At 34.4% G+C, this 14,912-nt stretch overlaps 1 protein-coding gene across 4 annotated transcripts in view; it reads right to left on the bottom strand.

Moving 5' to 3' along the window:
• LOC132700622 (calexcitin-1) overlaps positions 1 to 14,077 on the bottom strand; it is a 60,546-nt gene extending 46,469 nt beyond the window's left edge. Inside the window, exon 1 of one of the 4 annotated variants that reach the window (XM_060668055.1) lies at positions 13,935 to 14,077. The gene's annotated coding sequence lies outside the window, so the exon portion shown is untranslated. The remainder of the gene's footprint in view (positions 1 to 13,934) is intronic. The other 3 variants (XM_060668056.1, XM_060668053.1, XM_060668054.1) reach the window with 3 other exon arrangements.
• Positions 14,078 to 14,912: the final 835 nt, after the last annotated feature.

Raw genomic sequence — 14,912 nt, 5'->3', positions numbered from 1 at the left:
TCACCCGGTTTTAATCCTTGACATATTCTGAATTTGTAAGGCTTAAATTCATTTTTCCTTAAAATAAACTGAGCTGTAGATTTAGCTACCCCATTCTGGTCTTCAATTTCTCTGGTAGAAGTTTGTGGATTTTCGATAACAGATTGTAGAACAATGTATTGGTTTTCTTCATTGGAAGGTTTTTGTCGGGATAATGCAGGCTTCTTAAATGATCCATATTCTTTCAGATTAAATAACAAACGCCGAAAAATACTCTTGTCAGGTTGTCTCCGCTCTGGGTATTTGTTAGAATACATACGCTCGGCTTCCACACAATTTCTTTGGCATCAGATGTAGCAAGACAGCATATCACATTTTTCTTCGTTTGTAAAATTACCTCCCTCCATTGTAGAACAAAATAAATTAGAAAAAGACAACAACAATAAAAATACAAAAACAATAACTAAAGGAATAAACTTATGATCGACTGATAACAAAGACAAATAACATTAATGTGTCATTGAAATTGACTGGATGTCATTTTGTCATGGCCTACTCCATTTAAATGCTGAAATTTACTAAAAATCCATTTTTCTGGATAAAAACATAAGTAACCGTATTGTATCGTACATCGTTGAATTCGCAATGAAAAGCACAACCTAATACTGTGTGTACTTTTTTTCCGTCCCATAAGAAAAATCAAAGTTGATGGTGGTTCCATGGAATCGAAACGCTGTAATGAAAATTTGTTAACGTTAATTTGGAGAGATTAAAAAGTGCCAATGGAAAAGTGTTTTCCGTTTTTTCATATCATTTCAAATAGCTTTAAAAAATAATAAAAACGAAATCGCAATATTTCGGTTTTTCTCGGATATTTCCGGAACGGCTTGGAATTTTCAAATTTGTAAAACGGGATCTTGTTCGGTATCAAAATGCGCAACTTTTGTCTAATTTAACCGACACTGTATCTCTTATAGTTTCCGAGATCCCCATGCTGTGCATCCTTATCTTGGAAACACTGTATACTATCTCGTAATTCCGCGCCGAAATCGCCCTAGATGGCGCGACCTTCGCGCTTATTTCGCCTTAATTGGTCTCGGCGAGCCACATATCAGGTTCGACCTTTTCAAACCCGATTTTAATTTCTAATAATCGGCGTTATCGAGTAACGAGCGAGGTAAAATTCGATTTCCAATTAGCGGTCGAATTTTTCGAAAATGTCGCCCGACTTTGAACGTTCCCGGTGGTCAGTGGCGTTGATTTCCTCTGAAAATATAAACGCCGCCGTTCAGACTAAACAGAGCCGATTGTTTATCCCCCAAATGGCGGACAGTTAAAATCGAACGTTTCGTTAATCGCCGATTAATTTAATCCAGGTTTTAGTTTGTTTGTTTGGTTTTAGGGTAGTTAAATTGGCTGGCCTGACGAAATATCACCAAATATTGTAGTCTTGCATTGATAAATACAGTGAGTCATAGCTTAAATGATGCTAGACCAGTTACCAGACCAGTTATTACACCATTCTTATTACACCGGTACTGCGGCCAGAAAATTTAGCATATCCTCAACTAACATTTCAGCTTCTGATAACTTCGGCAAAAGCTTTTTACAGTACTCAAAAGCTTCCGAAATTTCAGCAAATTTCATAACAAATTGTTTCATCATCCCGAACTTAATGTGCATTTGATCAAACTTGACATGCTTTCTTTCGGTCTTGGCTATTCTGGGTGCTTCCGTTGAGGCGATTGGGCTATGGTTTCGAGGTCGTAACGATATACCCGTGATTTGTCACCAGTTATGGTATTTTTGAGCATATCAGGATTATCATTGACGGCGTTTTTGTTCAAAATTAAGTAGTTTCGCAATGAACTTTGCTGCTATACGTTTCATGGCCAAGAATGACCGAAAACACTCAATATGACAATCCCACATTGAACGATTAAAAGTATCTATTAATGTCATAATATACAAGGTGTTCCATTTACAAAATAAAAAAGTTTGATTTCTCGCATATTTATGAATCGCCCTGTATATTTAAAAATAATTTTAAATTGTCTCTCTTAGTCTCATATATAACTTTTTTATTTAACATTTTTCTGTAAAATAAATAATGAACGATATACATTATTTGGACATCCGGTATTTATATTTCTCGTACCTTCATACCTTGATTATTATTATTATTATTATTATTTAGAAGCACAGCCCACCTTTAACATTCGATACGTTCATAATAATACCCGAAAAAATATCCGGTTTGACTCCCAGCGGCATTGCTAAGTGACTAGCCTTCTTCATGCCGAAAATCGTACTACTCATTCAAAAACCGCTGCGGAAATCCGACATCTGGAGCTTATTCTAAGCTCAAAGCTCTATACACCGTTCGGGTGGGCCGCCAAGTCCCCGGGGGGCGGCGGGCGAAAGCTTCCGCTTGAATAGGAAAATTGAAATCAATGAAAAATTCTCTCGTCGTATACCGACTTCCATTACGTGTTCGTAAAGTTACTCTTTCGGATATACCTAATGCATCGCGCGTTATTGTTGGGCGCGAGATCGAACTGGAAAGTCGCCCCCCGGGAAATAAGTACGCGCCCCCACCGCCCCGGCCATCACCCTATCGGAATTTCTAAATTTCGTTGTGTTTCTACTAAAAAAATTTTTTGTGTCAATAGAAATGCTGGTCAGGTGGGCGAATAAGTGCAAACAATATTTATAAAATGTAAAAAAGTATAAAAGATAAGAGGTGACGCTGTAACCTTACATTATTATATTACACTAAATTTTCTTATAACAAAAGATTGAGGTTTTCATTGATGTCTGTTATAACGAACCATTTGAATCTGATGTTCCAATTTAGAGAATATTTATTTAATTAAATTCAATTATTATTGGATGATTAAGTACAAAAAATACTTAAACAATATAAAAAAACTACAAACATTACATTTTCATTGATATCAGAATATTATTTATCTGTTATAATGGACATTTTGAGTTTTGTGCTCCGATTTAGAGAATATTTAATTATTTAAAATTAATTATTATTGGCCTAATAAGTACAAATAATACTTGTAAATGTAAACAACCAACTAAAGTTTCTTACAAACAAACAATATTAATTAAATTTAATTATAAAAAAAAATCTAAATAAAATAACAAATTCCTAATTTGACTCACCCTGTATAAACAATTTGAACCAACCACAAGACAAATATAAAATAAATTCTAAAACAAAAAAATATTTATTTGATTTTCCAGATATTTATGAACCACTCTGTATATTTGAAAATATTTTATAAATTGTTCCTTTCGGTCCTTTTTGAGAAACGTTTAATTGGTTTAGCCGACATAAAATTCACAAAATTTGAATATTTTGTGCACGGGAGTTTTGTTGTTGTAGGTTACAAGAAAGGTTGTTTAAAGTAAACAAAAATACTTGTTTTTGAGTTACTTGGGGTTTCGGCGAGTTATGGCGATCTTACTCGAGACACCCGGAAGTCTACAGGGTGATTTTTATATTCAACACCCCGTATCTACAATTTTTTCAGAACCTACGTTTATCGAACTATTTTTGTTTGGAAACACCCTGTACCGCGTCACACTACTGGAAACGGAATAACAATAACAAATGGCGGCGGCGGGGGGCGGGCGACGAATTAATCAAAACGACCACCATTAATATTCGTATTTTCGATGATCCTCCATTAATCATAGCCTCCATTTGTCGTCTATTAGGAAACAACGTTTTTTGGAATGATAATACTTTTCCGGGGCTCAAAACGCTTCCGACTTCATTGATACGGATTTAATCATCCGCATCGGGAAATTTTCGACAGCCATGGATAAAAACAATTACAGACGAAAACAAAAATGGCTCCGTTGCCGAGGACGCTTGTTAAGAAGTTTCGGCGTATTTGGCTGGCAATCTTTTATTTTGGGGTTTGGGGATTTGTTCAGAAAACAACGGGCAAATCAGGAAAATTTATTACTAAACAGGTACATTCGTCTCTTTAAGTGTTCCACAAGGTTCGCATTTAGGTCCACTTTAATTCAATGTGTTCATGAAATATGCGACAGAGTGCCCGAGATATTTTTCATTTTGAAAATATTTACTGGTTCTATCTATCAAACAAAACTTTGTTATTGCAAGTCTAGACAAGTCCATTGAGTACACTCACACACCTATATCCGACGAATTTAAGTCATGTGACGAACTAAAAAATAGGCTTTCTGCAAAAACTGCGCTTGAAACATTTTTTACGTTTTTTGATGACGAAGTGACCGATTTTATTTTAAATCTTACATTGCTTTGCGACATTTAAAAACTGATAAAACAATTACTCAAAGAAATCTTGCACCTGCCATAGATGAAGTGCGTTATGATAATCAAGGTCACCTCATGATTGTTCATGCTGATAAAGCCCGAAGGAGATGTAGAATCTGCCACAGCCACATAATTTACATTTGGAATAAGTGTGTGTGTAAAATATAAATAAAAATGAATCCAGTATTTTTTGTATGTTTCGATTTTTTTTGACTCATGTAATGTATTCTTAAGTGCAACAAAATAAATAATTTCTGAGCAAAAAAGTATTTTTTTATTTTTTTTTTTTATGCTTGGGAAGTGTTGAGATCATTTGTCACTTGATGCAAGGCAGGTCGTGAAAAATGTGAGCCACCTCATTTGACAAAAGGCAAGTAGTAACGGAATCAAACAGCTTACGTACTTGGAGATTTAATTAACATCAAGAAATGAAAAGATATAGATTAGAAAACAGATCCATAATTTACCTTGATGAAACATAGTTCGATATACACGATATATACACAAGGATTTATTGATTCCATTCAAAATTCAAATTCAAATACACTCTGGGTGAGAAGACGGATTTACCCACAAGAAAACATCATGGTGTACGGAAAACAAACGTTTTTCTTTAATATTAAATGGGACATTTCGCAAAAACATAACTCGGCACTATTTTGGTCCGCACCCCAAGGATTTCGGGTCTATCGACCCCCCCCCCCCCCTAGGGGGGGGGCGAAGGGGTAACAAATAACAATTTATCGACATATATACGTATTGTTTGGGTCGCCGTGACGAACAATGGCGTCCAGGTAGCTTAATGGGGATGCGGTCGCAGATGCGGAATAAAATACATTACCCTCAAATGTTCCCCATGTTTAGATAGTGGCGAGCGATACTCGGGACCGGAGCTGGGGGGCTATTTAATGAAACGCTATTTTGGGGTATCCGTGCGGGTCGAGGAACAAAGTGAGATCAAGAGAGATAGAGAAAAGTTTCGGCCTCGCGCGAAGTTTTAAACCTCAATCGCAGAAAGTAGGCTACAAGGAACGGGGACACTCGTATTAAACGTGCAAATTTATTAAATAATTCATAAATCGGCCTTTTCGAACAAATTACACTCGCGCATGTGGGAATTAGTTGTCGATATTAACGATAATGATTACGCAGGAGTCTGAAGGTTTCCGACGTTTTAAAAGGATGTGAATATACCCCACGCCTACGCCAATGGTTAAAGGGGGAAACTATTAGAGGAAACTTAGCGCATTTCATAACCATCTTCTAATGTCATGCAATTGGTTCGGTAAATTGGCAGCTGTCAAAATACGTTCAGACACTTTTTCAAGGCTAGTACGATGGTCTTTTCTTTTAACCATCCAATCAACCTCTCGTTCTTCCATTATTTTCTTGGAATATGCTCTCGGTGATTTTTATAGAAATTTTCAGAAGGCGACCTTCGATATTGTCACGATAATCTAAGCTTTTTGGTCGGTAGATGGGTAAAGAGACTTCCGACGAACATAACCTCAAACTTTACAATCGCCCTCCTCATCCTCCGTAATAAATATATCCTTTGATGAATTGTAGACGTAGTTTTTTCCCGGCAGCATTTTCGGAAAACTGCCGCAATTCGAAAGGCCGCCTTTAATTATTATTGATAACGCACGATATCATGGCAAACATAAAATTTCTCAAAAATTACAAAACAAACTTGAAGTATGCTGCACGCGAAATAACTGCTTTTCACCATTTTATATTTAAAGGCATAGAATTGGCATTATATTGTAAATGAGACAAGGCACGATGATGCTGCCTTAGTATCTGACTGGAAGGCAGCTCTCCAAACACTTGCCAAAGAAAATTGAATCAGTTTTATACATACATTTATTTAATTTTCTTTTTTTTGGGTTTTGCTTTAATTTTTATTGGTGCCCAAACTATTAGTGTGGGCTCAGTGTAAACTATTTTTTAATAAAAATATGGAAAGTGAGGCAAGACACTATGATACTGCAACTCTCCAGGTAGTTACCAAAGAGAGTTAGATCAGTTGAACAACACAATACAATAATACTGGGAAGAAGAGAATACGGTATCACCACTTGTTATTCATTTTCATTCATTCATATCCTTCTGTTGAATTATAAGTGATTTATAAGTGCCGACTATGCTATCACAAATCAACAGTAATAGCCAAACAATCATTAATTTAAAGAAATCATGATTTTTTTTATTTATTTGATTTTAATTGCTTTTAAGTTCATAAGAATACGTATTTCCAGTTTTTTTTTGTAGAAATTACAAAATATTTCAAAGTCACTTTATACAATATGGTACAATAAACAAACTAAGTATTAATTAGTGGAAAATGGAGCATTAGGTGGAAACAAGTTAAATGGCTGGAAAAAAAGAAAATAGCACATGGCAATTTGACATTAAAACAACAGATTCAAACAAATCTGGGTGTGAGGTTTCGATGCATTGAAAACTCCGAAGTAAAAAGTCTTTTAGATCTGGTCGGCATCAAACGTTATCAACAAGCCTTTTAAAATGGTATCTGTGAGGAGGAAAAGGCAAAATGTTTTTCTTCCCTGTCAGAAGAATGTGTGAATATGTCCAGCAAAAACTGAAGATGGATGAGAGCTTCTTTACGCAATGGTGGACATCACCAAAGAATGAACCAGGAATTACGCAACCGCTACTAATAAGAAAACAGTTCCTGTGTGCAACTGCTTCCTCAGTGTCAGCAGAATGGACTTTCAGCACTTTTAAGAATCTTCTCCCAAATTTTGATTTTTGATATCTCCCTAAAAAACGGATTCTATTGCGTGATTTCTTCCTCTCAAAACCTTTTACGTATTTTCTTAGCGATCTTATTTTGCTGTCGAGACCTTCTGAAGGTTCGTTATTCCTCTTTTCTTATTATTTAAGATCGTTGCTATTTTTAATTTTTCTTCATTAACTAAGTGTCATACAGAAAGTGCACAATTGTAGCAAGTCATCGATTATATAATAGTACAATAAAAAAAGGTTTTGGACTACCAAATGCCTTGAAGACCCCTGCAATAGTTGACAATGATCTCTATATATTCCTTCCTAACCCAAGTTTTGTGATTTGTAATTAGGAACCTTTTGCACATTTCCCTATGCACTTGTGACTCACAGTGATCCCGATACCTTCACAGGCTTGTCTCCCGAGGTGTTCCCGTTCCCTTTTCCATTTGTTGACCACAAGAAAAGGTACTCCGATAACCTTATCGCTGAGAATATTCCCCAGGCACTTACGCAGCGTCCCGTATATCATTCCGTCTGGCAGTCGAAAGCAAGGGAGCCTTTATTAATTGCCTTTATTTTTAAACAATGGCGTATCGGACAGCCGATTGTGTGCAGCGGTAAAAAAAATATTTCCGAGAAACTTGGCAATGCGGCACACGATTCGCTCGGTCGCTGGACGCGTTCAAAGTCGCTTGATTTTATTCGATTCATTTCCAACGAATCGTAACCTTAAACTTGGCCCTCAGAAATCTCGCACTGTTATTATTATTACCAGTTAGTGTGGGATTATCTACCAATCTTCGCGATTGCTCCCTTTTCGCGAAAATAGTCCAAATGTGAGTGTAAACAGTGTAATTTTATACACAGGGCATAGACTGTTCTGCGACAATAGTACTGTTGGACCAAAAATATAGTGCTTTTATGCCTAATGTTTATTACTCCAAAACCGCAGCCTCTTATGACCCCCTACCGAGCAGACCCTTACCCGTAACCATTCCAGGACCGGCTTAGGAATTTGTTTACCTACACTACCAGCGAGATATAAGTATGTTTTGTTTCGTACATAAAGCAATAAAACAAAGTAGCAATTTATTATTTATTCCTACATGATATCATTATTAATATACAAAATATTAAATATAATAATAATAAAGTATCAGTCACTTAAAAAATCGGCACTATCGCTACTGTCGTCACCGAGTTCAATGATCAACTCCGCCTGTAATCGTGCTCGATATATATTTTCGTTACTTTTATGGTACTATCATTAAATTTTGGTGCAGTGTTATTTCTCAATTTCTCAAATCATCTTAATCGGGTAAAATATTCAATGATACTATAATATAATGATAACCCATAGTCTTTAAAAAGACTGTTGTTGTTTACAAATTGAAGAACTATGTAGAAGATACAGAAATACAAGAAGAAGAAAACAACCTTCTTGAATTTGAAAACTTGCCTGCAGATAAATAGAGTACAGGTATGGTCTATTCATAGATATAAGAAAGTGACCAATGGCTTTTGAGTGGGATTATCGAAGGGTGGTCATTAACATACAATGCAACAAGATTATTACCTAAAGCTTCGGCATTTAAATTCAGGTAAAACGACATTAACCCTTCTATTTATTCAAAAATAGCTCGCAGGATCAATACCTAACGTGACAGCAACAAATGCACTATATTTTTGGTCGTATTATAATTACTTGCGCATGCGCCAAAGATCCATACTTTCTCTACGAAAATATCATAGCCACCTGTGGCACATCATTTTTTACCGTAGTAGGGCCACTACATTATCTGGTAGCTACATGGGGTATACCGATGAATCCAATGATTATGGTAGATCCTATTTAATTGCATCCAAACAATTGAAAAAAAACAACAACAATTTATGTGTAATCGGATTGGTTCAGAGTAGAAATACTCTTTTTATCGAAGGCGGAAGAGACCAGAATCCATTGATAAATGATTTAATTAATATATATTTTTAAATTTAATTAATCCAAAAGCACTTGTGATTATTCTTTTTTTTCTAAAATTGAACACCTATCTATACCACCACAGAAAACTTTAACGTAAAGGATGTTCTAGTATGATATTTTCAAGATTATCCACAAAAATGTCGGCTAACAAAGGACTAAGTGGGTTTCTCATAATCAAACCTTCCTTAGAGATGTAAATCTGTCCATTAAATTCAAAATAATTTTGGTCTAAAGATACTATTAAGCAATTTTAATCTCTCTCCTTTTTTTTTAAAGAATTAACGAAGTGACGCGAGATGAAGGTTATACCGTTGATGTAATTTTAGAAAAGAAAAAGGACCCCGAACGTTTTCAGAGTCAATATTGAATTGGACAAATGGCTTTTCTTCCGCCTCGCGCGAGGCATTTATTTATTAACGGGGGTCGCCACTTTTGCGTCGGCCATCTCGAGAAACCGCGAGTGGCTCGCAATGAAAGGAAAAATCTAAAATTAGGTTACGTTTTGATAAAATTAAAATTGTTTAAAAATTATCACGAAACATACGGCGTAATATACCGGGTGTTCAGTTTTTGAACGTTTTCAATATCATTTTGCACAGTTAAAAAAATGCAATCTGAAAAAAATGCGACCTAAGAATTGTCTTAAGAATCAGAAAATAAAAATTGCTAAAAGTTGTAATAATAGTAAGAAATTATACATTATTTTTAAAATTTAAAGGGCAATGAGTTGTTACTTTTCGAAATTTGATTGCTTCCTTCCCTTTCGTTCGCTAAAAATAAAATAAAAATAAATAATAATAGGACATTTATTATTTTAATAAAATCGTATTAAACAAAAAATCAACCTATCTGTATAACAAGATTTTGCCTAGTATTAATAGACCATTTCAAATCAGTTAAGTTGTGATTCGTTCATGCAGAAACTTTTGTATAATACCAGTGTTTATTAGCTACAGAACAGTAATTGCCATTAAAAAATATATCAGTAAAGCAAAGCAAATTTAAATTCTTCAAAAATCAATAAAATCCATAATCCAAACCTATTCTACTGGTTATTTAAGATATTAGAAATTTAATCATTGATTTCGGCGTTTTTCTGACACTCTGTTCCATTTTTTAGTTTAGTTAGTAATTTTTTTGTATTTTGTTGAATTGTCCTCCAAAATAAAGACGTATTTTTTTATTTATTGTTTATTCATTCCATAGAAGAGAAGTATGTTCGTGAAATACGTTATTATCTATTTCCAAGTGTGCTAATTTCTTTGCATTTCTCTTTAATCAAAAGATTCTAAAAATGGTAAAGAATATCACCCTCATCTTTATTATTAAAGTGATGCCTGCGGGGATATGGAGATTTTAATATTAATTCAAAACCGAAATGTCTTAGGAATTTTTATTGCTTTGAAAATGAACACTTTGTAATAGCATTAACGAAACTGAAGCTTTGCAGAACTCTTTTCAATTATTTGGACATTTGTCGCTGTGATACTAAGTAATACTTCTATCACGATACCGATTTATTATTATTTTTATAGGCTCATTGCCACATTTTCTCATAATTTGAAAATTTTCGGAGTTTTGTTCGTAAAAATGGAATGCTCAATAAAAATGAAAGAGCATTAATATGTTTAATATGTTTAATTTGGATTTACCCTGTATAAGCGAGCGGTAAACGATTCCATATAAAAATATATAACATATTTACGACTCGCCTTGTATATTTGAAAATAATTTTAATTCGTTTCTGTCAGTTTTAACTATAACTGTTGTATTTAATAGTTTTTTTTTTTAAACAAATTATAAATTAGACCATATTGGACGATACGCCACTGGTGGATCTGAAGGTTAGAGCGGCTCAACAGTAGACTTTAGTGAGTCCAGCAAAACCAAAATCACTCCTAACCTAAATTTAAGCTAGAAACTCAGGCGGCCTTGAAATTTTGCTAATATTTTTCTTGTTTTGCCAGGTGTTCGGCGATTCTCGACCACAGTTAAATTAAAAACTACGCCTCCGTTAACAGTTTTATCTTCCTTTCGGTTCCGCTAACATGTATATGCGTATCCGCGAAGGCAACGAATTCGTAACGTTTGTTTCCCTCGCCGCGTAAATTGATGTAAGAGGTGTGTTCAAAAAGTAAGTTGACTTTTGCCCCTAAAATATATGTTTTATGTGTTCGCCGATTTTCTGTTGTAAATAAAATGGTACAAAGAAAAAATTTAATGGAATACTTTCTGCGAGAAGCAATACGAAAATTTTCCGGAATTTTGGGAAAACAATTCATGGATTTTGCATCACTATAATGCACCTGTTCACTCATCGTGGCTCGTGTCTAACTCTATTCGTATTCGTATTTTTTCCTGTTCCCAAAAGTCAAGAAACCCATGAAAGGAACGATCGAGGAGATAAAGAAAAAACCGCAGGAAGAACTCAAGGCTATACGAAGAAGTTCTTACCAGAACTGCTTCGCCAATTGGAAGAAAAGTTGACAAAAGTGTCTTATATCTGGGGGGAATCACCTTGAACGAGACAATATTAATTTTGACAAATAAATAAATACTTCTTGATAAAACTTAAAAATCACCTCACTTTTTGAACACATTGCGCCGTTTTTTATTCGATACTTTAATTTTTAACATCAGAGCGTTTCCCTTGAACGATATATCAGAACGAGCCATGAAACTTTTTGAAATTTGTACGTTTTGGTCCAATTCGAGGAAATATTAAATATGAATCATATGATATATTTACAGGGGATGTAAAAACTAGTCTTAAATCTACTAATCTTATAACTAAAACAAGAAGAAGAAGAAAGGAAAGGTTAACACCATGATAACCTAACACCGCGACGATTATTTGTTGAACGTAACATGAGTATTGTTAATAGGGTTTTGAAAATGGATATTGTATCTGGGTAACTGCGGTAAGAAGGTTGATTGATGTATCCCTTCCAGCCGCGGTACATGAAAATGTAGGCAGTACAGCAATGCTTCTCGGTACTAGATCAACTCCCTTCTCAAGATAGTTCTCTTGTATGATGTTGATTTTTGCAGAAATTTAATTTTGAAGATTGCTCCATAAGAAGTTATGAAGTGTTTAAGGGACTGCTTGATTAGGGAAATTATTGTCTAAATTTGAAGGTATGATGTTGAAGAAAATATACTGTTTACCTGAGCTAGCGAGAGTTCTTTTCTGGTAAGATATTTTCCAGAATTCCTATTTGGTGCGAGGCTACCTTGGTATATGCAATATTTTAAATATTCTAACCTAATTTCAGCCTACAAACAAGCAACAACATAAGCGCTAGTATATGCTTCATCCGACCAGATAGTTTTCTTGTAAGAATCCGTATCTCTAGTATTTTGTAAATACTATTGGCAAAATTTAAGTCTTCGTTGTTGGTCTTTCGGACCCAAATGTGTCTGTAGCTAAAACGGCTTATTAAACGTATTTGGCCGACCTTTGCGGAAATATCAAAAATTAATTGAGTTGGTTTTAAGCCTATCGAATATTTTCATATTGGGTTGTCTTCGTTCTGGATACCTAATACATTTGTAAAAATTACATAAAATTAAAAACTATTTTATTATCCGTCATATATGTCCAAATAGCATAAAACCACACAGCATGTCATATTTAACAGCATTTGCAAAGTCTCCGTAATGTTTGAAAGAGCGACAAAGAAAAAAGACGATTTTATTGCCAATTAAATTAAAGAATATAAAAATAACACAATATAAAAACTAAAATACGTTAAAATATAATATCATGCTAATAATAATAATGAGATAGATAATATACAGGTCGAGTTTTACCTATAATTCCAGATATTTTTCCGATATCATCTTGTATTTTATTTATTTATATTTTGTATTAAATCACTTTAATCACAGTTTTTTTTAAGCCTTTAAAAGAGCCAAAACGTCAGAGATCAGATTATGTATGTATTTTCCAAAAACTCAGAAATAAATGTGTTAATGAATAATCTGAAATTTGGGGAACAGTTTTTTTTTTTTAAATATAGTTTCCTTCTTTAGGTATTGCCATTAAATGTATTAAACTACAAATTCTATCAGTGACTCTAGTTGGAGGGTTAACTATCAGTGTTATTGCACCTCATGGATTTAAGAATATGGCGACTAAGAAAACACAACGATTTTGTTGGCAAGAAAAATACAGAATATAAAAATAACACATTATCAAATTTAGAATACGATAAAATAGTATCATGTTATAATAATAATGATAATAATGGAATAAATAATATACAGGGCGAGTTTTACCTTTTATTTTAGATATTTTTGCGATATCATCCTGTATTTTATTTATTTATGTTTTGTATTTAATAAATAATTCATTAATCAGGAAAATTTATTTCTGGGACGAGAATATGGAAGGCCTGTTGCAAAAAACAATTTCAAATATCTATCAATCCTCGAAACATCTAAACGTGGTTTTGAAAATTGCTTTTAAAACTGAAAACAGCTTATGAACTTTTTTAGAAACAATAAAATCAATAAGAAAATTAAGAACATAAAAATAATACATTATCAAAATTAAAATATGTTAAAGTAGTATCATGTTATCATACGGGGCGAGTTTTACCTTTATATTTATATTTAATTTAATTTAAAATCAAAGAACAATATAATTATTGGTTTGTATTTCCCTTCATACATCAATCAGTCAAATTTATTTCTGGGATGCGAATATGGAAGGCCTGTTGTAAATCAACTGAATCCATCCCACGTTAAACACCGAACCCAAAATTTATGAAACAATAAGATACAAAAAAAAAACTGAAAAGACCGTAACAAATTTTTCAAAAACCCTAAAACTACAACTTCACATTTAATTCGATCAATCACATAAAAAAAAAAAAAATCGAAACTCACCGTTTGACGGCGGAAACTTTCGCTGTTCGGTGCGGCGGTGAAAACGCGCGGACAGAACCGTGTGTGTATGCTGTCGCGGCGGGAACGCTTGTATTTTGCGCGGCCGTTCGTGCCGCCCGTCGGGTTTATATCGCGCGATCTGGCCTCGGCCTGCGCGGAAACTTACCGCCAGTCGCGCGCCATTTTTCCACGAGAGCTACGCGCGACACGGCGCACGCGCGGCGACGCAACTTTTTTTTTTTATCTACAGGGTGTTACGGAATTAATGCCGCGCGGCTCGACGAACGAGTCTCGGGGTCTAGAGATGAAGGGAAAAAATACTTGTTGAGGCGGTAGCAGAGCGTTTTCTGAGAAAAAGATAAAGTCTGTTCATAGATATAAGAAAGTTGAAGCTGATACGAATTAAGGAAAGATCCGGGCAAGCTGTAAGAATGAAATATGGCCGAACAGGTCCGTACTTTGCATAGAATTTAATTATTTGGGGTTTTGTTTGGAAAGATACTAAACAATATTATATAAAATAAAATTACAAATTATTTTCATTACCTACTTAAATTACTTAAAATTATTCACGTAATATATCAGTATCACTATCGCTATCATCGCCTGTTCTAATTATTATTTGTTCTATATTATTTACAATATGGATATACGATTGTTCTGATTTTTCTATATGTTTAACAGAATTTGCCCAACTTTGTCCAGGGATGTTAAAAACTTCGGTTTCTATAAGTTTGAGGACATGTTCGATGGGTACAGTGGTATTGTGGAAGCCTTAAAATTGTAGGCCCTAGATTTTTTGCATAAGTATCACAGACGTATTCCTTTCGTAGGTTCAAGCTTTGTAGAACCTCAATTACTTGCTTTTTGGTATAATCTTGTAGTTTTGGATTGTTGCTTTTGTGTCACATGAGGAAGGGGTTTTAGCCAACTGTCTACTGCGATAACTTGCATTTGTCCATTACAATTACGCTATTA

This window comes from Cylas formicarius, unplaced genomic scaffold, assembly GCF_029955315.1.
Source record: "Cylas formicarius isolate icCylForm1 unplaced genomic scaffold, icCylForm1.1 PGA_scaffold_4__25_contigs__length_36172078, whole genome shotgun sequence".
NCBI classification, from domain to species: domain Eukaryota; kingdom Metazoa; phylum Arthropoda; class Insecta; order Coleoptera; family Brentidae; genus Cylas; species Cylas formicarius.
Note: the sequence above shows the minus strand (reverse complement) of the source record. Positions and strands in the feature narration are given on the sequence as shown.